Source organism: Galendromus occidentalis, unplaced genomic scaffold (genome assembly GCF_000255335.2).
Source record: "Galendromus occidentalis unplaced genomic scaffold, Mocc_1.1 scf7180000077384, whole genome shotgun sequence".
In the NCBI taxonomy this organism is placed as follows: Eukaryota; Metazoa; Arthropoda; class Arachnida; order Mesostigmata; family Phytoseiidae; genus Galendromus; species Galendromus occidentalis.
Window position 1 is genome coordinate 906114 of NW_003805372.1, and position 25663 is coordinate 931776.

Here is a 25663-nt window from a genome sequence, read left to right on the forward strand (position 1 = left end):
ATGAGCAGACGTAGCAAGAGGGGGAAAGCTGCTCATCAACGATGTTACCAACGATATTGCCACGAGTACGGATTATGTTTCTTTGGTGACACGGAGTGCGTGACACCGGCTCGATATCGAGTGACAATCCGCCACGGTGCAGGCGCGGTACGGAATTTGGTCACATTGTCCTATGGAAGCGACAAACGCGCATCCTTAATCACGATAGAAGACAGCGTGATTTCCCTCAGGAGCCGGACCAACGTCTCCGGCACGGGTTCCCGTGCGAGCACATGCGAGCTGCGCCGTATCCCATGGTCGAGATCGCTTGTTTTCGTCAAATCGGCGCGTGGAACCTCTTCGAACTTCAAGTGAACGGTCCAAAATCGTGGCTGTTCGTTCACAGATGCGATGACTCCCCCTGCAGGCGTAAGTGGGTCTGGGGTGTTGCGAAATCGATTTCACCGGGAGAGCGGCCTCCGGAAGACTTCCACGTGCACTGAAAAATGCCCGGGCAATGCTAGCGAGAGATCATTGGAGGTGCCCAAGCCAGATTCTAAGCAAATCGCTCATGATTCTCGACCGACAAAGCCCCAGAATTGAGGTTATTCCAAAATCGAATCGGCCGCACGCACGTTTGTCTCCTTCCAGCAGTCTGGGGCAGAACGAGTTCGAGTCGGTGGAAAGCACCGGTGGCTACTGCGAAGACGTACAAACTTGCATTCGTTTGTACGCACACAAAACATCCGTGGCGGCAGCATACGAGGATTTCGGCCTAAGCCGGGACGCGTTGCAGAATTCCTTTTCAACCAGCTGGCTGCAACTCGATCTTACAGTTCAACAGATGGACTGACAGACGAGCAGACAGACTGCAGCAGTAGCGTCGTCTCAAGTTGTTGGAGGAAGCTCCTGATCGTCAAATCCAACCAACTCGTTGAAAGGAGAACACAATCCGAAGGAGGATTTTTAGTCTGAACTGCGAAGAAGCGCCCAAGCGTTCCTTGCCGGGAGAACGAGCGGCTCTCTGCCTATCGTCCGCAGTTCACGAGGTTCACACGAAGTTGCAGCCCATAGTGAAACTTTATGTGAGCACCTTGGAACTTTGCCTTAACGTTTCGGTGGCTTTTTATCGTCTGAGCAGGCGCAACTCGCGTCAACGCATCGCTTGTCAACGATTGACTGCCTGCGTTCAGTTCTTGCCCCCATTGAAAAGAGGCATAATAAGCCTCTTCTGGCCGCATGGTACTCGATTGTTCACCGTGTCCTCTTTTTTTAGAGGTGTACACCTATCGCTTCTAGCGGATCCCCAAACGAGTTGTTGTCTCATTTGTCACGCTCCACCGGAAAGACTGTCAGACCCTTACCTCATGATGCCTCGCTGCGACTCCCGATGGCAACGAATAGCACAGTCGATCTCCTGAAAATTCGCAGGACGGAAAAAGGCTTCGCGGTCCTCTCGGAAAATCAATGAGCGAGCGACACGAAACGGTCAACTGGGTACTTTTCCAACCGATCCACCTCGTTTTTTTACTCGTTCGACAATTTTGACTGAGTTAGGGCTCCCTCCTCGCCGGGCGTCAGGGGGAGCTACCCCGCGTGGAATACCGACCATGCGTCGAATGGTCTTTGTGGAGAAGTCGTCATCGTCAGTTTTTCCGAGACCGGTCTTGAAATCGCGGCGCTCCGCGGCGCGGATCTGTATTCAGTTCTCGGTTCGTCCGACTGAAGCGGACCTCCCCGACGATGAGAGTTCGGCTTTTTCGTATTTTTGCCGAGGCGGAAACTCAATCAGAGTGACTGAAGCTCGCAGCAAGCAAAAATCATTGAGTCGCCGGAGGAAGTCGGCAAGTAAGCATGTATCTCGTTTTATAACCTCCTGAAGGAGGCAACACGAGAAGAGCTTCCAAACATATAAACAACAATATTTATTGTACTTCGCTAGTCAATGCCGAGTCCAGTGGAACACTCTAACGCATCCGGATGCATAAATCGTGTCGGCTGCCTGCCATTGCTACCGCCCGCTGCCGCCGACAATCGCGTGGCGCAGGATACGGATCGACGGACGGACGGGTGGATGAATGGCGCTCGAGCATCCCGGATCTCTAAAGCAAATCCAAGTTGAATCTGCGCGCCACTTATGCCACCACTGGACTTGCACGCTGTTGTGATTCTCACAAGGAGACGGCGCTGCCACAAACGCTCGCAAGGGCTCGCTGGGTAACTGTACTTTACGAGCCGTTCCCACCAAGGGCAGCAGCATAAAACTACGATGACTACCGCCGCCGCTGCCGCCACCATCACCCCACCACCAAGGCTTGGTGCAGTACACCGCCGTTGAGCCTGACTTACGATATGGTCAAGTTCAGGATTCGGGGTGATGGTGGCGCGCCTCCTGAAGATTTTTTTCTGATTGTTTCCGAATCGGTCCTCCGGGGAAGTGCCGATCCCGGCTCCTGATCCGGATCCAGCAGCTCTCCGCTTCACCGAGCCCGAGCCAGATATCGCAGTTCTGGTGTTGCTTTCCCGCTCGTGCGGAATAATCGATTGATTCGCGAGATCGGTCGATCCACTCTCTGTGAGCGGATCGCATGAATTTGTGAAAAACAAATAGAGTTCGTTTAGTTGGTGTATGTGTATGTTGCTCGAGACTCCGAGTAGGAGATCGAATCCGGTGGGGGAGGGAGGGGGGGGGACTAAGGAAGCGCTCCGTTGAAGCCTGCATCTTCAATCCGCCCAGCATGCTAAATTCCCCCGGGTGACTTCGCCATGAGCGTCATGAGATCTGATCCGTTCTGTGAGACGCCCCCATGTTTACTTTGAGTTAGTACGCGATCCTTATTTATGGAACCTCATGACAAAGACACAAACATGCACCGCATGCAATGCGCGTAACATCGAATCTGGAGGAAGGCCGTGCAGCGCCAGGCTTTCACGCTCCGCGAAGGCCGGCAGCGTGAGGCTATGTCTTATTTGGGCGGTCGCCGTTCGGAGCTCGTTGCGAAGTTCGTATCGAAGACTCCGCATCCAGCAGCGGAAGGGGAGTGTTTTCAACTTCAGCCATAATCTACAGGAAGCTAAATCAGCAACTGTCCGAAACAAAATGCAGATGTACTGCGAGCATGGTCAAGCAACTTCAACAAAGTCTTGGTCAGACTTGGCACTAAAACTCAGCAGGCGACCCGTTCGAAGTTTTTCTCTCCCTTCTTCACGCATGAACTTTATCATCGACGTTTCATAGGGCACGCTCCCGCTCGTTTTCTCGATCGTCCGTTCGCTCCTTCCAAGCAGAATTTTTTTTCGGGCGTCTGGCGATATCTGAAAATGCACTGAAGGTCCCGTAAAGTCGACACTCTGGCGCCGCCCGTAGTCCGTGAGTGGCGACTTGGAAGCAGGAGAGAGATGGGGAGGCTGACTCTCCTTTCATACTCCTCGAATTCGACTCCTAGGAAGTCGAAAACGTCCATAATCCCATCCACAGTCGTCTTAAGCGTCTCGGGGCATCGACAACGAGTAGATTGCCGTTGTCATAGCTCGCCGAGTCCTCTTGAGGAAGCAGCACGTTCCATTCCACCTTGAATGGGGGAAAATGACGGTTGTCTAAAAAATCACTTCTGGAAGTTTATCTCGCCGGCCTAAATGTGCATAGTAGTTCTTTCCTTGCTGTTCCCTATTCTCTTCCTGATCCAGCAACATCGCAGTAGAACGATGGGCAGGTTCTATTTTCCACCCTGCCGGCTATAGTTCTCAGCGAGGTATGGAGAGGAAGGAGCCCTTATACAAGCGAGAGACGGAACCTCAATCGAATGACGGTGTGCCCTCAGATGGACTTTCGCAAGCAATTGACTTTCCACGTGCTCATGAACTTTCGCAGGGAAGTTCAGGTTTCAGGTCTCAATTTCAGGCCGGACTAAGAACTTGCTCGAGATACGGCTACACCTGGACGATTTATCTCCTTCTCGGTCGCTCTGACTAGCTGACTGAGTGAGATATTTAGACTCGCAGCGAAAACTATCTCGTATGCTCGGCAGGCGCGGGAGACAAGCACAACGGAGTGCAGTGCAGGCGTCAAGTCGCAAGCTCACATCTCCAGGTCGCTGGTGGTACATGTGACTCGCTTTATTCAATCGCAGACGATCCTCTCGGTGGCGAGCTCGCAGCTCGGAGTCTGATTTGCTGCTCGACGTCGCCCTGGCAGCCACGCAGCCAGTTATTCTGAAAGTCTGGGCCACAAGTCATTGTGCGGAGTTGGTTCCTGTTTCAAGTTGTCGTGGTAGAAAATCTAGTCTATCTAGCCGGCAAGCTAAATCCCTCACGCCAACTTGTTCAACACGTCGTACTACATACTATGCAAATTCGGATCCCCACAGCGCGATTTCAAGCGAACGTCGCTTTTTGATCCGAACAAAATTAAATGATACTTGCAGGATTCTGACTCACCTAAAACCAAGCCAAAGGTTCCTCCACCCCATACTCGGAACGTAGGTGGATACGTAGGTACGGAGTTGAAACGATCCTTCCGAGAGCTCCGCCTGGTTCTCGAGAAATGACTCAAAACCGTCAGGAACAAAAAGTATCGCTCGAGAATAACGTCTCCTCTCTCGCGAGAGACGGTTTTTGGCGGCGAATTCGGATCCGGAAAACGAGGCTCAGCCGATTGTCTCTGAAAATATCTAGGCAGCATCCGAACCTGCCTTTGCACCTCTATCTATCGCGTCCTCGTCCGCTTCCCGGAGAGGAGTCTCGCCCTGGACATGAGACCTGCTCGCAAGAACAAATTGTGCCTCCTTCCTCTGTTTTGCATGACTCGTTGGCCACAGGCGGCCCGTCATCCGGCTTTGTCCCAAAATGAGCATCATAATGTAACAAGTTTAGCCGGAGGGCTGTATCGAAATGTCGGAGATGCCCAGTGGACACGCTGGCGAATCAACCGGATGTGGCCTCGCTCGCTTCGCAGTCGACAGCTCACTCAGAAAGTCCTCAAACTTGGCAGCTATATAGCTCCGGAGCTGCTCCGAGTGAAATGCTTTCCACCGTCGGAGGGATGGACTCCTTAAATGCGAATACGCGGAACTTCTCGCCCTCGCTGGCCCCCGGAAGCCTTCGACCAGAACGGATGTCATCGATCATCGAGCCGTCGAGAGCCTCATAGAAGAGTTCGAGGGCTCTCTCCCATAGAAGATCGTCTTTAGGTAGGAGCTCGGTCTGTCCTCCTGCTCACAATTTTCCATTTTCTACCGCGTCTGCGATAGACCGAGAACATCTTCTGCATCCATCTGGTTGATAACTGCCCCTGGCCTACGCGAAATCTCAGAAAGGAGGAACTGACGAAGTCTGGAGCACTTGGGCTCCGAGTCCAGGTCGATCAGTGTTCTGGATGCGAGTTTAGAACTTCAGGATATCGGGTGTTTTTTTTATGTCTTTTGCGATAATTTCCCGAACGGAATTACTCCCCCCCATCTCCCCCTCTCCGAGAATCCGACTTCCCGTTGGTATTTTCTGAAGATGAGGGAGAAACTCAAAAGTGCAACTTGATGCGACAGGCATACACTTCCGGCGGATGATGCAAGGAGTGTCGCTATAGCACGGTGGACATTCTGAATTGTCCAATGTCAGAAGCAAGAATTGAAGGCTTTCCGCTGTAATCCAATTTGAGTTGTTGGGGACCCTTATCGCTGTATGCCTCTTTTCGTTGCCGTGTCTCTTTTCGTGCTTCGAGAAAGTTCAATACGACCTCAACCGAACGAGAGCCCACGGACGTCGGCCCCATCATCCAGCCAACGGTCCAGCACAACATTCCACCCTGTTTAGCCTGCTTCTCAGAGAAAGACTCAACAGGGAGCATGTCGACAAACACTGGCAAAAACTCGAGCGAGGCCTTACTCCGCCATGCATGCTACGACTTCATTCAGACGGCCTCATACATTTGTGTGTTCTATTCCGGTGCAGATGTTCAAACAAGATGCTTCATAGTAGTACGACAGAAGACCTTGTCAAGGTTCTTCCAAATATCTCGACAGCCGAATATTTCGCATAGCGTCTCCGAGTGTCTCTCAGACGAGATCGGGTTAAGAAATCGATTAAACACTGGAACGGTTCTATTTGAGTTGAAATTCCAATCTCTCGCTTCCAATCATCAGATGTCATGAACGTTTCAATCAGACTCTCGGTTCGATGCCGTATACCAGGAGCTCCGAGCTCGGCACTTCCTCCGAGACCGGTGCGGCAGACATCCATCTTCCCGGAATCACTTCTATTAGAAAATCGGAATGAACCCGAACAAGGGACATTAGGGCCAACAACGTACCGTCGGGAGGATGGGACGGGTTGGACAGCGAAGGTTGGGATTCCGCGAAAACCGAAATCGATTGTTCCCCGACGCCCAGCTGATGATAGCAGTTCGCTTACAACCTTCCTCCTTCATTGATCTCCCGGTAAGGAGACGGCGAGGAAGACCCTGGGTCCGCCGGGTGATCGAGCTCTTCAATTTCGTACGCGGGGCGATGAGATTCATTCATGCCTCGACCCTGAAGCCCCGACGGATATGTCGCGTGAGAAAATCGAGCGATATCCTGAACGGAGAAAACTTGAAGTATTGAGAGCATTATCCACTCGAGTCGACGTAGGTATCCGGTTTTGTTTCGGAATTGTATTAATAGATTGACGGTGCTTCATCCACCGAGGTTTTCATCCATTCGTCCTCTGCTTAGATCCCTGATCTCAAAGCCGAACTCTGAGAGCTGTACCCGATCGGGAGTTCTCTCTTGAGATGGCGAGCCGACTTTGTTCTCCAAGTTGCGAAGTGACTGGGCAGCGCTGAGCGATTAATTGCCTTGGGCTCGCTGATTGAAACCTACACTCGCCAAGATACACACAGGCGCTCAACTAGAACTGCGACCAGAACGAGCTCGAGGGGCCGGCGGGGGGCAGTCGGTAGGCCGGCCGGCCGCTCAATCTGTTCGTTGTCTGAAGGCTCAGACTGGACGTCTTGACGTTGCCACATCAAACAAAGCCAAATCTCGAGGAAATCTCCGTCGGCTAACTAGGCCGATTTCTCTCTTGTTGGCGCTTGTGTCGTTGTTATATTAATTGACTTAATCCCTTCCTGAGTGACATTCGTCTGAAAAAATAGCTGGTAAAAGCCTAGTTCTAGGCTTTAGTGTGGGCTCGGCTTGCTCTTAGGCCGACTCGACCTACTGACTCCGCTTATTGGCGCGGAAGACCTTGTAGACAATTCACTTTAATGAGCCCTCGGGGAGATTTGCCTGTAAGCCAGTCCGCGGGCACCTCCGAGAAGACTCTCCCCCTCACCCTTGAGCATTCGCATCGGAGAGACGCATTCACGGAAGGGGACATTCACGTGGAATGCGAGTACCTATATCCGGAATCGAATTGCCCCGCGGCGCATCGTTGGGAGTGTACTGCTCTTGGGAGTGTCGATGGATGTGATCCAGCCGTGGGATCCGGTCAACGATGTCTCCATTCAGGAGATCTTCCACCCATCTTGTAAGCAAAGCGGGCATTCTTTAAAGGACAGAAGACAGAGATTTCGAGGAGGAACGGGCGAAGCAGGTCTAGTGATGAGCGGCTTCGTCCCTACCGTCGCGTCGGCATCGGAAAAGGCTGCCCGATACAGGCTGGACGATGAGAAGTCGAATCGCCGGTTCTCATTGTATTTCGGAGACGGAAGAGGATCCAATGGTCCACAGTGGACGACGCCGAAGGGTTCTCACCTGGAACTCCAAGAGCGCGGGGTCATTCGATACCACGGAGGCACGGACGCGGCTCGACATCCGAACTTTATGCCTTTCGACGCCGAGAGCGACCGAAAATATTATTCAGACCGTTTAAGACAATTGGTGTTGATACGGTTGTATGTTTATCGCGTGCGCACATGCGTTCGCCCGTTTTCCTCCATCGGCCCCACCGTTCGCTCAATTAAGCGTTCGTGAATGCACGCTTGCCTGCCCGCGTGCGTGCAGCATGTGGATGCGTGTCAGCAAGCCTGTGAAAGAGTCCGAGAGCGGCATTCCACCGGAGTCGCGGCATGGTCGTCGAATCATTCAAGCCTTTCGTTGGCATCGATCTGATCCAGTGATTGGTTGTGCCTCCGGGAAACCCACAAGTCCGTCATCAACATCATAACGGAAGAAACGCGGTTGGGGAAGTCGATCAATTCAGCTGACTGAGTACACGACCAGGCGGTTCAGTTCGAACCGAATGCTCCAGCGAGACACAATCATCCCCGGCGCCAGAGAAGGAATTCTTTCAGGATGGGGTCCGACTTAAATTTTCTCCCCGATCCAACACCATGCCGGAATACGGGATGGGAAAATCGGAGGCACGATTTTCCGTCGGAAACTAATAAATTCAGACACGTGCCCTGCCAGGGGGAAATGAAGCCCGCACTCCGTCGACGAAGGACAACGAAAAGCTCCGTTCTCAAATCCTGTTTAAATCATGGCTCATGGCAACTCCGTGATTAAAACAAACACGAGAGCCCTCTGCTGGCCAGGGATCTGTCATGAGGCTTATCACATCCGAACACTGAAGGCGAGGAGTGTTCGGATCCTGGAAAACAACTAGAGCTCCTTTCGGTCGCGCTTCCCGCCGGACTTGAAGAGCGGATCGAAATTTTTACCCTTTCGGACATGGAAAAGCTTCGGAGCGAATCTCATCCCAGGAAACGGAGGGAGGATTCCGATCTTCTTTTTTTCCCCTCGAAAAAAACCAACGGGAAAACAAGGATAATTTACTCATTTCGGCTGATAGATACACATATCCATTTTTTATCCATCCCCGCAAATCTCGGGACGCGGCTCGGGAAGCGCTCTCACAGTCAACGAAAACTGGATGAACGAGTGGGTGAAAGACCGCCCGACTGCGCCGGCATTCGAAGTCGGAGCGCACGACCGCTGCTATAGATGGCTTAATATTTTACTCGGGATTACCCCAGGCCGTAGATGGCTCAAGCCAAGTTTTGCTTTCTAATGACATAACTTCACACCGTAAGCGAGCGAGAGAGAGAGAGACAGCCACCGGTCCGGCGGGTCATCCACTCGGATGGTCGTGCGGCCCGCTGAAAGCAAATCTCAGCCTGGATGATCGAAGTCCTCATTAAGACAAGTTTATCCCGTCAGATTACGGCATCGCGTTGCGAATCTTTCTCTCTCTCTTTCTCGACCAAGGATTGAGTGTATATTATCGACTTTCTTGCTTATTTCCTACTTCGCGCTCTCTTCTACAATTTCCTCCTGTGGGACGCAAGAGGCACGGATATTTAGAGAGCGACTGTTCCTGCGGTTCTTCCGCAAGCGGAGATCCAATTCAGCGATGACGGTTCGACCCTTGCTCTCTCCTCCGGGGGGAATGTCAGACTGCTATCGATAAGTCGAGCTGGCAGAACTTCATTCGAAGACATATCGGAGATGAAAATGAAGGAGGTCCTGCTGTAACACAATTGTGCAGCAATCGGCACGCAACTTTCTCTACCCCAGCGCCAGTCTTCCCCAAGGAAAATCAAAGTGCTTTTTATGTTACTCAATCTGATATAGATCATTGTTTCGTAAGAAGCTTCTGGAGGGCCCATAGAAAACCATGGGAGAAGATTATAAAGAAACACCCGATCGATGTATTTTTCGAACTCAGTTTAGTAAGTGATGAATGCAGGAAGGAGCATTATATAAAGTTGGATTCGCTCTTCCGAACTCTTTTAAAGCTTACGCAAAACACAGTCCATCATGAGCTCGCTCTAGAGAACCACCGCGCTTCTGAACATGGAAAATCGTAGACTCCCCGCGAATGCTCCAACTATTCCTTCGACCATCGATCGCATCGTTCTCGGACGAAGCCGCCAGCCGGAACTCGCGCATCCGCCAATAAATCCCGACGCAACTTTGATTTCTGCACGGCGACGGTGCAATGAGATGCTGTTTGGAACAATGTTGATCCCAACGAAGGATAAAATAATGAACGTGAGCCATGAACGCGGCCACACGTCTGGAACAACTACACCGCGAGTCGAATCCGTGAAATGTCGGGGGCCTCTCCAGTTAAACGACTGCAATGAATTTTTAAAGACCCTCGAAAGAACTGTGCTCGTTTGCATTGTGAGCCACCTCAGGTATCAGCGAACCATCGCTTAATGTCGCTCTTGTCGCCGGAGCGACCCACCGCCGCGCCGATGGACTCTCTGTGATACGACAACATGGAAAAGCTATGATGAACGTACAGGGAATAGAGTGAGCAAGCGTCGTTTACGTGTTATCATTTGTGCTATCGGAACGATTGCACACCACGCCGTGGACGTTCGGATAGCTTGAATGATATGTACGCCGAGTTACGGACAGCTGCCAGTAAACTCTAGCCTAGCTAGCTGGCTAGTGAGTGTCGACGGGCAACGCTCTCGTGAACTTGCAGTGCGAAGTAAATATTTACGTTGTGCGGAGGAACGAACTAACCGAGCGACGACGAGCGGGCGAGCAAACGAATTCGTCACGTCTCATCGGTAATCATTGGCGAGGATTAACAACGACGACGACAACTTGTTTGAGAGAAATTTCGAGGAATTAGAGCGGCGTGCTGCATTCGGTGCTCAACGATGATGCACGATGGAAGGCTGCGATGACACCAGTGCGATTGCGGCGGGCGAGCGGGCGATTGCGGGAGGGCCGCTTGCGCCTTACAACACCCAAAGGCACTTCAGACGCGAGCGCTCTCACACTCGCCCACTGAGTGAACTAAGTGTCAAACGAAATCCACTTGCATGCTCGCCTGCATGATCGCTCACTCCTTCACCCGCCGCCGCCGCCGCCGAGTTCGGCAGCTGTAATAACAAAAATACAGAGCAACTCCCTCTGCTGCTCGGAGTGCGCGCGGTCCGCGAGCATGGAGACTGACGACAGATTAGTCCCGCGTACGAACACATAGACGCAAACACGCTAAACACACACTTTAAACAGCATTGAGCTCATTGAAGGCTCGAATAATCGATGCTCGATGATGTTTGGGTCCGATCCGGATCGCGGTAGCGCGACATTCCGGCGCTTCCCGTCCTTCACAGTTTCCAAGCAGAGAAGCCTCCATCCACTGACTAACATGCGGGTCTATGCCCATGTATGGTGGTTCTGAACGTATCCATATTCCATCTCCATCGACTCGAGGTCACACGATCAGCTGTGATAACGAGTTCTTTAGTCTCTCCCGGAATCAAGAGTCCGATATTTTCAGCGAGTGGTGCGCAGGAGGGGGATATCCCCTTACGTGCTTCCCTGTGAGAATTTTCCGCGACGAATTCCCTCACGACTAGCCTGATCGGTTTCCAGATCGGGTTCCGGGGTAGCCCGCTGGGTCCCCGATCCTGAGCACGGGAGAGGGCAAGATGTCATCGTTGCTCCAAGACTCCAAAGCTCAGTTCCGCTCACGCAAGGCGACAACCCAACTCTTTGCGCACCATCGATTGGATGTGCAAGAGAGAGCGACAGGCGCGAGTCAACGACGAAACAACGTATATTTCCGGGTACGCTCTCTCTGTGGAATATGGAGAGCCTATTCCCTGATGTCTGTGCGCAGCAACCACACGGAAAACACGACATTCAACTTGCGCCGCTGATCCGATAAAATATAGAGTGGACCTGAGCGCCATGAAGGGAGATAGGCTGGAAAAAATCAAACAGTGACTAGAAGAGTGAATACGATTAGGCGACGAGCTTAACTGATGCTCAACGTGCTCCGCTCGCTATCTGTTAAGGACTTTTCGAGGTCGCCGATGTCACGCCTGCCAGACACGCACTGTGCTTGGCAACTTAATAGTGTTTTGCACATTGCAGTGCTCTCGGCGACAGCGGCGAGCGAGATGAAACAAAATTCCAATCAAATCTCCGATGTTGCCGATGGGTTACTCGACTCCGAAAACGTGGGGCAGGGGGGGGGGGAGTGAAGGGGCTCTCGTCAATTTAGCACAGTAGGAACGGGAGTTGAAAAAGTCACGATTACAGGGAGAGCGTAGTCTGGCCGATGAATCTCGAAGCGGCGAGGATTCCGCGAGAAGGTAGTGCATTTTTCAGGCTGAACTTAAATACGACTGCAGCTCCATGGACGTTCTGTCTCGAGGCCTCGGGATGAGGAAAATCGAAGAGTTCAGAGACTTCGACCGCAAGAGAGCTCCGTCTCGATTCCTTGTTAATATCAATCCAAGGTTGAATCGTAACGACCCAGAGGTCGCAGCTCCCGAGCACGCGCGACCTGGCCCTCATTCGCTAATCGCGTTCTACTCTACATTTACATCCACGAAGTCTCGCTCAGCGGAAACCCATAAAATCGGGGCGGGAAAAACTGAGTCAGGAAAATGTACTTGCAGTGCGTAATCTCATGGCAGCTGCTGGGAAGCGTTCTCGTATCCCTTTCTCGTCCCGGGGCTCCTTCTCATCCTGAACACAAATCTCTAAAATGCTTGTGTCGACCCCCGCGCAGACAAGCCCGCATTTGCTCCGGAGGGTGGAGGACAATGCGGTTCCTGGAACTGGTGACGAGGAGGAGCAGGACATCAGACAGAACGCTCCAGTCATCGCGAGCAGAGGAGCGGGTGAGCTCAGGGAAGAGTTCGTTTCGAGTAGAAGCATGAGAAATGGCGAATGGGAGGCAGCCTATATCGTGGACCAGCGGATTTTCGACGTCGCTTGGGTCTACGCGATTCAAAATCTCACTTCCTTCCTTCGAGACGTAATCGAGCTCACCACCCGTGTTTCCTCCAAATACTCTGACCATTTCTGACGCTTTCCTGAAGGTTGACGACACTTCGACCTTCTCGGAGAGATTCGCCTGAGCTCAATAATCCATCATTCACGTCAAGAACCTTTTCGTCTCCTTCCTTGCCGTTCGAAATTCGTTGTCCATGAGACTGAAACTTCCCGGAGCTCCAAGTCGAAGTTTCACCCCGGAAAATGATTCACGTAACATGTACTGATCCCCGGAAGCGGATTATAGCTATTGAGATAATAGAGCGCCCGAAAGTCGACGCGTAATCTGGAGCTTCTTCTTATAAGCTAATTGTCATCAAATCCCCGAAATCGAATCTCGGCCAATCGATCATTTATTCACCTTGCTCTAACCTTCTATTTCCCGAAATCAGATTTCACGACTGACGAATTCCATTTGGCTGCTCAGACGAGCGGGAGTAGGTGAGGGAGAACGCGGATACGAAATCCCCTCAGACTTTTTAACCTTTCCACCTCATGAAGCTTCGAATTCCGACTCTGAATTTTATTGGCGGTGGTGGTGGAGCTAGCTAGCCCAATGTACGAGCTCGCTCGCGACCGAGTGAACAGGCGGGCGGTCGAGCGAGCGACTGAGCGAGCCAGGGAACGACACTGAAACATCGCCTTGTTAAGTCTGAATGGCAATCTGAAAGCAGACAGGGACCGAGGGGAGATAGGAGGGGTTGAATGATACATCAAGGGTGTTGATGTCTTCCTGGAAAACCTCGCGGGTCATGGGAATGTTAAGTTTGTGCAGTAGCTCCGAGTCTAATTGATAAAACGGGTTGGGGAGCAATGGTGTCCCTATGCGGAACCGTTGCGCAGCACGAGCACACTGCGGATTGTTTCAAATATCCGAGCCCGCCGGCGAAACTCACTGCGGCGGGGCGACTATATTATTGCAATCAGTAGAATGACTCGAATTCTTCGGATCGGTCTGAAGCCGCGGGTATTGCGAATGTTTTCAACTCAGACGAATGGATGAATGTATGTATGTATGAAGGTTTTCGGGAATCACCGTCCACGGCGAGGAAGAAGCTGCCTGAACATGACCCCAGATCCCGAGCATGAGGTAGTCGGACCGAGTCGGATTCGACGCGGAACTCCTACAGCCGATGCATTCCGAGCTCGGAGTTCATTCTGAGGTAACTCGACACCAGGACCGAATCTGCGTGGAATCGACGCAATAATGACGTTTGAGGGAAGCTAGGCTCCCAGAGAATCCGATGCACGATTTTCCTCACGCGTCGCCAAGTGTCGCGTACCTCTGCTTACAACATGGGCGAGATTTCTCTGAGAGCTCCACGGAAATTGCGACTCGATTACATTACTTTGTTGCCGTCAAATGTTTGCAAAGCCAATAGGGGGTCTCGCAGAGTTGTGAGCTTGACAACACACCCGGAACGAGTCACGAGCCGTGATCATGTCCCCAGTTCCAGTGCTTGCTGAGTCGCTCATGAATCATGACGTCATGAGAAAAAGCGGGATATGGCCGAGTCGTGACACAAGACAGACAGTCTCTATGTGCTTGGAGAGTCCTTGAGCGTATTTGCAGCGTACTCCCCGATCGATTGGGACGCGCCTGTTACAGAACAGGCCGCTGAGATGATCGCTCGAGATTCTCGATGGATCCGTGTCGGAACTCGAGGAGCAGAGGTTGAGTGTACGGAGTTTGATCCTCCTCCGAGAAGCCTTGACGGAGAAGAATCCACGTCGTGAGACGTGACACTGATTCCGTGATCCGCTGACGCTCCAAATTGCACGCCTTCCCGCGGACAAGAATCCCAGAGTAGAGGTGACAGGCTCACGATGTTTGTCGCGATTTACGGAATCACAGAATCCACGGAGCTTGAATGAATTGCGCTCTGGACTCACTCAGGAGCTGCGAGAGCGAGTCTCGTCTATTCAGAGACACTGGGGAGGAGACTGTTGCTGAGGGAACAACAAGTCGACCGCTTCGCGTTCATTGCGAGATCGTCGGCACTACCGAGATGCGGTCTTAATGAGAATTCGTTCGCTGCGAGCCGAGCTCCGAAGAAAGCTCACCCATAACTTGACGCAAGGGGCAGGTGTCTTCCGAGACCCGGCATCTGGCAGCAGACGATCTCCGTGAAACAGAATACGCCACGGTGAACTACCTGAGTCCTCGTCCTGGTGCCATGGGAGCATCTCCATCAGTGAGCCTGTTAGGAAAGACGTTACGGCGGAGGTATATTGACGACGTCTAGGGAATGCGTGCTCCCTGTGACGATCAAACCGAGCACATTCTGCTCAAAGCTCAAGTCCAAACCCCGTGCCCCCCTTCCCCTCCATCCTGGGGAATTCATCGAATGGCCCTGAGCGTCTCCTTCTAGTTCATCCATTTAGGAAAGGATGTCGAAACAGAACTGTACTGCAATTCGGAGCGACAGCGCGACGCCGATAATAATTTCTGCACGGCGAAGAAGACAAACGCGGGATGATATACACATCGTACGTCAGGTCCTCGCCACTCAGGAGCTCGGTGGCAGGGGAGCAGTTACGGAAACACTGCGAGATCGATCATTTATTTTGAAATTACCCACATCTGCGTTTGCCGCTTTCAGTAAATGGACGGAAGTTTTCGCCGGTGAACGACAACGAGTGACTCAGGCGCTCCTGCCGATGCTCCAGATGGGATCCAAGATGGGAGCCAAGGTTTGCATTCCTGCTGCTGCTTATAGAGCACATACCAAGTCGAAATCGGGACGAGGACAGATACAGAGGACACGCCAACAAACCGCTACCCGGAAAGACTAGGCATAACCCAAACTCCGCATCCTCTACGTCTACTGCTGCCTGTCGATGCAGTTGCATCTACCGATGCCGGATGCCCAGAGGAAGCTAGCTGATGACTGGATGAGTCCGGCTTTTGTCAACGAAAACAGAGTCCTACTGCAGGGTTAGACATATTGAGTCGAAGATCTTCGACCTCTCCATCGTCATGAAAGGCACCGTGCCAGCAAAACGGCAATTCCGTAGGCGAAATTCGTTATTTTTCTAATGACTGACCTCACAAAACTCAGGGGCACTGAATGAATGGTCACAATTATTTGAATAGTCTTAATTCATAGAATATTTTCAATTCATAGTCGCCAAATGGGAATAAAGTCCACCGGCAAGTCCACCCGGGAGGGTCAACTCCCGGTGTCTAAACGATACGTGTGTTTTGCATCCATCGATCTCCATCGAAAATAACAAACTCCTCCTATTGGTTCACGGAGAAACATTTGTGCCATTGTCACGATTTCAGGTCCATACGTGACAGGCCGAGAAAGACTGGCACGCTGCAGTATCGTCTTGCTCGTCGGACGATCATTCCGAGCAAATTGATCTCGCGTCCGGGGGAAAAATTTGATTGTCCACGGGGATTGCTCGCAAGTGGTTCGCGGGAGATTGCACTGACTGCCACTCTGGAGTCTCCGACCGGGAGAAGCACGAAGATGAGTGTGTCTTTCAATGAAGCGAGTCAACGAACAACTGGCGGGGGACGTTAAGTTTATTTGATTTTGCTTATACAATCCCTAAGAGTAGTCGCTTTGCTCCAATGCTGAGTGGTTATGGTTATTTGTGGGAGCCGAGGCAGAGGTTGGGGGCAGCAGGGCGAGTTCGCCTGTGTGGCGAGCCACGAGCGATGCGGAGAAGTTACGTGATTCGGTCTTTTGGATGGCAGAAGAAGAAACGGGGGTTACCGAGAGAAGAAACGGAGATACGCTGACCCACCCACGGAACGGTGGACCTACTCTCGGACGGAGCATAGCTACCTTGTTCGATGATCTCAGTCCTCTCTATCCGAGTGCAACGGTGAGTGATGGGAACGGAGGGACCGTCGGTCAAGATTCCGAGAGGGATAGACTTTGAGCGAACTTTGTTCCCGTGGATAAGACGAGCGAAACGCGCGATCGGGAGCGGGCACACGGTGTACACATATCACTCAAAGTCAATGGGTTGCAACAGTTGTGTCCAATGACCCTGACAATAACCTTGAATGAGAGTCACGTCGTTGGTTGCGGGGAAAATGGACTTCGACAAGTGAGCAGTCACTTAAGCTGATACGAAGGAGTCAATCGAACCAGGTCCGACAGTATCTGTTCCTCCCTCTCTCAGCGGTCGTGCACGTTTCACGTCGACTCGAGCCGGATTCCTCTGCATTTGATCCACGAGATGAGCGACGATTTTCTTGAGCTCACGAGAGCGCTGCAGGACATACTGGGAACGATTAGGTGCTCTTCGATGAGAGGAGGATTCGGAGAGTTCGCCCCCGTTTCGGAGCAAATGAATCGGCAGACGATGTCTCCGCGGTCGTCAGAGCTTGCTCCTCGGGAAGAGGGAGGATTCAATGGGAATAATTTTCGCAAGAATCTCGATATGGACAATTAGGTGATTATTATCACTAGTATCGAAGATGCTGTCTGGTACCGATGGTCGAGGATTCAGGACGCGCATTTGAAGAATTAGACCTCCGACGACGCATCGCCGGAGACTAGATATCGTACTGTCTTAGTCACGCATTGTTCAAATGCAGGAACTTTGTTCAGATTCAACGAGTCCGCGTTGACATACACGTAGTATGTACAGAGAATCCGTACGCATTCAAACATGGATTTTCAGGAGCGCAGGCCGGCACCCTTGTCGGGTACTCGGCTAGAACGTTGGTCGAAGGAATCGATGCAGAGTTCGGATCGGTTTACGGGTGAGTTGAGACTTCGGAGAAAGAGTTTAATTTCGCATCGGATACGGAGTGTAGTCGCCACCGCCGCTGACGCATCGCCGGGAAGAGGGAGGAAACGCATGCGACGAGGGCTTTTCTCATTCTTCGGCTCTCGTCGTTGTTCGATGTCGGCCTCAACCCGTTCGATGGGGCGGCGGCGGTGGTGTTGCTGGAAGTGCTCGATGCAAGTCTTTGATTAGCTCTCCGTGTCTCCCTGAGCAAATGCTGTCGTCGTCGACGACGCCGTAGCAGGGGCGCTATCAAATTTGTCTGAATTCTTCTACGAATCCTTTCTCCCTGGAATCGCGTGCCGCGCAGATTGTCGATCCTCGTCTGACGAACTCGCCGACGCACAGCGGATGATTCTGTCTAACAAACCAACAGCTTGCCGACACCTGCCAGGACGAGTGACAGCGTCATTAGAATGTCGACCGTCACAGATCGAAGTGAGGAACAGATACTTTCGCGCGTGGACGCGCGCGCGCGCTTCCTGCATACATACTTCCTCTCTGCCTCTCGTCCTGTTCGATTATGGCCCTAGGCGAGATCGACTTAGGCTCTTAAGTTATTGCACGCTGTTTCCGATGCGTTTGTCTGGATTCGCGCGTCTGTCTGTGCGTCACTCCGTCCGTCTGACGATTGTCGAGCACACGATGGTGATTTCGCGCGAAGAAACAACAGGACGAGCTTATTGTTGATTTGTTTTTGGAACGCCTCGGGCTCATTGGTCCGGATGCCGATCGACGCTGCCACCGTTCCCGAGAGCGGCAATGCAAACTATGGACAAGGGAAAGCAAGGGCAAACTGTCAAATCGGTGACAACATCGTCTGGATGGCAGACGAACACCGCGAAACGGATTCGCGCACCCGTGCGTCTGCTCGTGCCTGCGCTCGCTCGACCGTCGGCGTGTCTCTCAACCAGAATCTCTGTAGGGATGGTCCTACCCAACAACAAAAGGTCCTACACGAGGTCTCCCGCCTAAGAACTCGGCTCGCTCCCGAACATTGTCGGGAAATCGGAGTCGTAGTCCCACAACGCAAATCACGGATTCCGGAACCTGGGATAGAACGGATCGGATGAGCAAGCAGCATACGCGGAAATAGACTGACGGGAAACAGTGATCTTCCCGCAGACTGAGAGCGTTGCCTTGATTCCGGAATTCCAGCTGTGTCCGTTGAATCGGTGCAATAGACCATCGCATACCTCAGTTTCTCATTTTCCGCTTCTCTTAATGACGATTAACTCAGCCATACTTGAACTCGGAGCGGGAAACAAAGTGCTCGACAGTCGGCTCGGCTATCTGAGGGCTCGCAGGCGGTTCCACAGGAGGATGAAAGATGGGAGACCAGCTCTCCGCCGACCTCAGTGAGACTCAAATCGAGGCAGGCGCTCCGAGTACAATTTGACGACTAACTAACTAAAGGAAAATGTGACACTTCATTGCCGCTTTAGAGCTCGAAAATTCCTCCGCTGATTACTGCGGCAGTGTGCGGAATCGGAGACATTCCTCTCAACTCACGGAGCCCAACTCGTTACTCGCTTGCGCTTTCCTATAGCAAAACTGAGAGAGAGACCATGATAGTGGTTGCACTTGTCGAGTCTCCGACGTGTGTGGACTCCGTGTATCCACTTCCCTCGTTCGTCGGACTTCTGTGACCTAACGATCTGCTCAGGTATTCATGAATAGTCTCTTGAGATCTATTCCTCATATTTTCTTTCTCCGATTGCGTGAACCCTCACCCCTGACCCCCTCACCCTGACCCCTGTAACCAATCGCGGCGTAGCCCGCGCGGCGACATCACCGATAGAATAATCGCAGATATCGTTCACCCCATTTTTCATTCGTAAGCCCATCTGGTCATATCCAGGTCGGGTACTTATGGGGAACGATCTTCTGCTGGCAGAAGATCGTGTCGCAGGCGAGAGGGGCATCTTAGCGCCCCGCGCTGCTCTCAGGCCAAAGTGTTACTGGCCATAGAGCCTACTAATGGCCGCCGCTTCTCATATGGAAACGATCTATGCTCTTCCCCACGATGGGACCCTCGACGATCCTCTTGCCGATCGAAGAGACAAAGACTCATCTCACCTGGTGCGACAGACGGACGACGATGGCCACCAAGGAATGAACAACCACCTCATCAAGGCGAGCGGATCGCAGCACAGAGTGGTGATACATGTCCATCTATAATAATCGAATCACAACAATCGCCCGATGTAACTACTAGTCGTCGCTAATGGCCATCTCGCATACGACCTCCGCATCACCATTCCGACCGGACGAACACAGAATGTCTCAAGCCTAGTATTTCACCACAGTTCGGACGAAACGACGAGAACAAGTTCAGGCGACACATAGTACGTGACCAAGGTGTCAACTTGCTCCCGCTCAACATTATGGGCTAAGATGCGACGAATGAAAGAGATCGAATCGTGCGTTCAAATTGTTGGCCTAATCCCGCTCTCGAGTAGAGATCCCTAATCCCTGAGTCCATTTTGAGCGAAGTAACCGTTCCAACGGTCGGCAGGCCCATCAACGCTTTCAGGATCCCGAGATTCTACGGAATGTTTAAGAACGCTCAGGCACGTACCATCACGGCGCCGCGCCGGCCGCCAACACCCGAACGTTTATCGATCCAGACGCGAATCCACCACGGACGACAACGCTGCGAACATCAATCCCTTCGTCAGGACTTCACGGAACGCAGGTTCCGCGGGATAGGGGCTCTCGACTTTCTCCCTACGTTGGAAACTGGGAGCGTTCGAGGCCGAGAGCTGAAGCGTGGACGTTCCATAGTTTCACTTTCAGAGAAGTAACTTCTCGACTCGGAGATATCCGTTTCTGTCGGCCTGGCGGGAATAATTTTACCGTAGCAGAATTCCCGTATGGATTTCGGTTCACTGCAGAAACACGAAAAGCGCCATAAATCTTTCTCAAGCGAATTCGACGAAACAAATTACGGTGCTCTGCCTCTCCGATGGTTGCTCGCTGGCTGGCTGTCTCTGGCTTCCCCGTTTGCCGATGGACGGAATGGCTTGTCAGATACGCAACCCACTTCCCGTTCCGGGTTGGTTTCTTGGAATCGGGTTGGCGGCCACCCCACCTCACATCACCCACCCACCCATCCAGCCATACAACCAAGCGACCGAGCGACGGAGCGACCAACCAACCCAAAGGACCATCTCCACCTCAAAGGAACAACTGCAAATTGCGCTGTGAGTGAGCGCGATGATCCACTCTCGGTTCGACGTAGCTATTGTCACTTCGGACTCTGGAGTTGATTTTCCCACTGAGATGGTCACGTTTTCGGCGTGCCTCGGCCCGAGCTGAACACATTGTGTCTACATGAGATGTCGGAATCGAAACACAAAGTGAAACTTCCACGAGCACGCACAGAGCTTACAGCTGACTGAGGAAGACTCCGACTGAGGGGAGGAGGGACAGAGCTTCACGAGGGCCAGGGTTGGGGGGCCAAGCTTCAGCGGGGGGTATCGCGATTCCTGGAACTGGGTCGCGTGCTCAGAGGCGGAGCTAGCTGCGGGAGGAGCTTGGCCATCCTGATATCCTTCATGATGATCAGCTGAGGAGCATGGCAGTCAGTCAGACTGACTGGTCACCGGCTGGCGTCAGACCTCGCTCACATTCGCTTGTATCTATAAACACTCAGGAAGCTTTTCGGCATCTGCACTCGCGCATCCAACACTCGAGCGAGGCTCTCAGGAGTCGCTTGCGCGAGAATGAGGAAATCGAACTGAGTCATTATATTCCCGTCTGGTCACAAGTCGAGCCCTGCGCTAAACGTCGAGAAGTCTCGCGGTACGAGAATCACTCCATTCGTTCTTCCTCGAATCGCGATTCAATAATTATTCACGAATCCTCCTGGTTTAGGACTCATCTTCCTTTGACGCTTCGCTGTCTTGTTCCGGAGCCCGTGGATAAGTGTCGAATGTCGATCAGCTGAGCTCCGCATTTGCTGTATAGGCTCTAGATAAATAGATCGATGAACGTAGCGAATAACACAAAATTTCTCCCGGCTACACGGTCGGGGTGTTTGTGTAACGGAGAGTTGAGAATGGGCGTAGTCGCTCCCACCACAGCGGAGAAGCCATCGATGAAATATTTTCTCGAAACGTATGTTTGTCCCGTGATATATTCTCGACTTTAGGCTTTTATATGTCCTGCTTATCGGCCCCTCCGCTCGGCAGGATGTCGGGACTGCGAGTCGGTATTCCCGGAAACCGACCCGATGCCTGCCCCGGTAGCCAAAGTTGATTCGTCTGAAGCCCGCTGTGAAAGTATTTTCTGTATTTCGAGGAAGGGAGAACCGCAGCAGTCCTTTCACAGTCGCATTTGCACGTTTGATTGCCTGAATACTGCATGCCGAAGGGTGTTAATGACTTTCGGATTGGCACTCAATTATCTCCCGGCATAAGCCGAGCCACATATGTATGCGGTCTTATCACCCGCCGTCCCGCCGGCCGGCGGGACACGGGCTTACTCGATGGGTACTGCCAGAATGGGAGACTGCTCCTAGGAGGCGCGGTGACTTCAAGGGATGGCTGACCATGATTGGGAGCGAGAATTAAGAAATGCATCGCGAGGAAATCCGGGTCTCGCATATGAGCTCCTAGTCGAGATACCCGTATCGAAATCCGAACCGAACGTCTCGGGAAATCAGTCTCAGATGTCGAGAAATAACCCACGTACAAACATGTGCTACTTTCGACGATTCAAAAGTGAGATTGGTGTGCGGTGCACGAGGCTTGTGCGACGCTCTGCATACGTGGCGAAGGCGTCACGCCGGATCTCTGTTCAATGTTTCCGCTTTGGAGATCATTTGCTGCGATATCGAAAGGCGGCGTCGAAATCGACATTGACAGCCGTACTGACATCGAACAGGAATTTTCGGATGCTCGGCGTGGCGAGCGACCGTGGAAGGAACCAGCTCTGTCAACGAGCTTCCAGAAAACGAGAGGCACCGGGCGTGATTCCTTTTCGAGACGTCCCGATCGAAGTGCACTGCTTCCTAAGTTCGAGATTAGGATCATGCGAACTCGAGCGGTAGAAACCTGGGGGAACGCGGATCATTTCAGCGAAGTTTCCACGAGGGAACTTTTTTGAAAACCGGCCCGTCTCAGGCGAGACGTCTTTCGAGTTTTTTTTCAGAGCTCGGAGAACTGAGGACCCAGTTTGCTCCGAAGATTGGAATGGCGATTCCATTAGCTCGGCGTGAGAGTGAGGAAAAGTTGGCTACATGGTACACTCGAGCAGCTGTTTTTGTCTCGGGGAACAAGCTCCCGCCTAATAGAGTCGAATGCTGAGAGAATGAAGAGTCTGCGGCCAGGTGAGGCTCAGCCCTCGGACAAATCCGGCGGGGTAGCACAAGTCAGTGTAGCCGCGAAACCGGAGAGGGGAACGAACTACTTGAGTGAACTCTCGGACGGAAACATAGAGAGATTTCCGAGAGACAGAGATGATAGGTGATTTTAGTAGCCTACGCAAATGCATTTTCCATTCGACGGCCGGCGTTCTCAAGCCCCGAGAACAGTTGGGCCTCTTGAAAAGTGCTCATACGTGATAAGACATCTTCGCCATTCGATTATCCTCTCCTCTTGCGTTCGCCCAGACTTTCCGCACAGCGAGAGGAGCGGCAGCATTCGACGCTAACGCTGCATGCTCGCTCGATCGTTGTGGACTCCCGTTGCCCCCTGCCTCCGAGGTCCAGGACCGAGGAAGAGTGCAGAAAAGAAAATGCAGAGTTGATTTTGGCATGAATTTGCCGATCGTTGATTCGGCCTCGAGAAATTCGGAAGCACTTTCCATCGCTTTTGACGAGGTCCGCTGTCTCTCCATTCATCCCATTTGTTTCGAAACAGAACTGAATTCTTCTTCAGACACGATTGCATTGCGTCTTCTAAGGGTCAGAACTACTCACTGTCGAGACTGAAACATCGTTGCGGTCAGAACCCCGCTTAGTAGACCGAGAAATTTCAAAATTCTGGATGGAGCATTCCCCCTCGTGATCCCGAGTCTCAAAACGACTAAAGGTTCGGGGGAGCGGGAGAACTCGATTCAGGATTCCTTTTCGGGTTCCAGATTCGACTTCCTTCTTGGTTTGGAGCCGGCCTTTCCAGGACTAGGATAGTTTTCAGGGATAGTTTCTATTGGATAGTTCCCCGCTCTGATATTCTCCCAGAGCGGGCAAATGCCTATTTGTGTCGAGTGCCGATGGCTTAGCTGCATCTCGCAGTCTCGTTGTCCGGGGACGGCCTGCCCACTCCTTCGGTGAAAAACCATCTTCCTCAGTGGGAAGTAACCGTCGACTCCAGGCGAACTAGACGAGCCATTCCGAGTTTCCCGTCGTGAAGGAAAAACCAGCCCGCCAGAGAGCAAGGGAAATGAGCGAAAAGGCGACCGAGATTGATGAATCCGTGCATATCAGGACGCGGTTCATCTCGCGCGCGGATTCTCGTCTTTTTTCCAGAGTTTGGCTCTCAGGATATATTCAGAGAAGCGCATATGCGGCAAAGTCCGCTCCATGGAATCCTACAGGAAAATGCAATTTACCGACAGCTAAGCATCGCCAGTACTTCAGCATAACCCCCCCCCTCGAACCCTCCTCTTCCCCATCCGAGTTTTTTTCCAATATGAAAACCTGGAGTGAGCGTATTTCACAAAGATCAATGATCGGAGTCGAAGAGCTTCATTCGACTTTCCGCGCCTGGCAGCACCTAAGGGTAAAGCGACGAGTGGAAGTTGCATCGGACTCTCGCCGCCAGCTCCGTGGAAAGTTGCCGCCGTCGACGAGCAGGATGCAGTCCGTGGCTGACAGCGAAGGTTGTCTGGGATGTCTTTCCAAGGCGTAACAGATACGCTTTATTGGGACCAGTATGCTGCGTGGGAGCAAGCTTGATATTGAGCCGCTGCTCCAGAGTGTAATTCAGTCGCGGCTCCTGGTCGGGAAGTTGAAGTGTAGAGCGCATTGTTTCAGACGAGGCATTAGGTGCTGCGCCGCAATCGCTAGTTCGTTCGTAGGAGTTCCACGGAAACGTTGCGGCCCAGAGGTAAACTTTAATCCTCGGAACAGTAACTTGGATATCAACAAGCCCTTCAACAGGCGAACTGTTGCACCGCGCGTTTGGTTCTCGGCCGCGTCCGCAGCCGGGACGGTGGATCGGGAGCGGCGAGGCGCGGTGGGACGCCCGAGCGAGAAAGGAGAGAGTGGTATTCTTGCCTTTCGAGCTTGGAAGAAACCGAGAGTATTTGAAAGAGGAACAGAAACTTGAAGCTCGACAACTAATCCTCGGATATCCTGTTGAGCCGAGGCAATTTACATAAATGTTGGCTGGCTGGCTGCTTGCTTGCTCTGCTTTGTCGGCAATGCTTGCGGCGGCTAAGATTCCCTCTGCATCGGATTAAGCATGAGCAGCAGCGATCTCACTCAGACAGAGTGATCAGGACGAACTGCTCGTGCCCTGGAGATTAGAGAACGCTGTCCTTCGGTCTATTTAGTTAAAATGAACGCAGGATGTTTATTCATGAGTAGCTGGATTCAATCTCACAGTCGAAATCCCGACTCAAGACAGAGCTTCGCCCTGCACACGAACGAATACTTCGAGAGGATAGACTTTCACTTCACTTTCTCCTAACTTCCTCTGACACGGGCCTTACACGAGCGAGTCAGTCAGCGCGCTGACTATCTACGATCTGGACTTGTTCAGACACAATAATCATGACAGATCCAGCCTCTCTCTCGATTCGATGCTGCGCCCCCCTTCTCCCTCAGAACTCGTTTGGAAGCCCTCAGCTTCGATACCTCCGGATATTCGAATACTCTGAAGCCTCTGCTTTCTCGAGAGTTATTATTGAGCTTCGAGATCCATAATTATTCGGAATCCGAGGAGTATCTCATACAATTGTTCATGCTTCTTTATCGATGCGAATATATTTTCGAGTTGGACGGCAACGGTCTGTGCACGGTCTTTGGTTGAAGAGCGGCCTGGCGTCCGCATTTCCCTGATGCGTTCCAGGAAAGGTCTCATTGGTTCCGTTCGGGAGAATAAAAAAAAAATGTGTCAATGCATGCCTCTGTAATTTATGGTTTTATTACGCGCTCGGTCACTATCCGTTGCGCCGGCCAACTCACTATTAGGCTGTTGAGAGGCGTAGAGAAAAGGGGAGCGAGCTTTCGGGGGTCTCTTCGC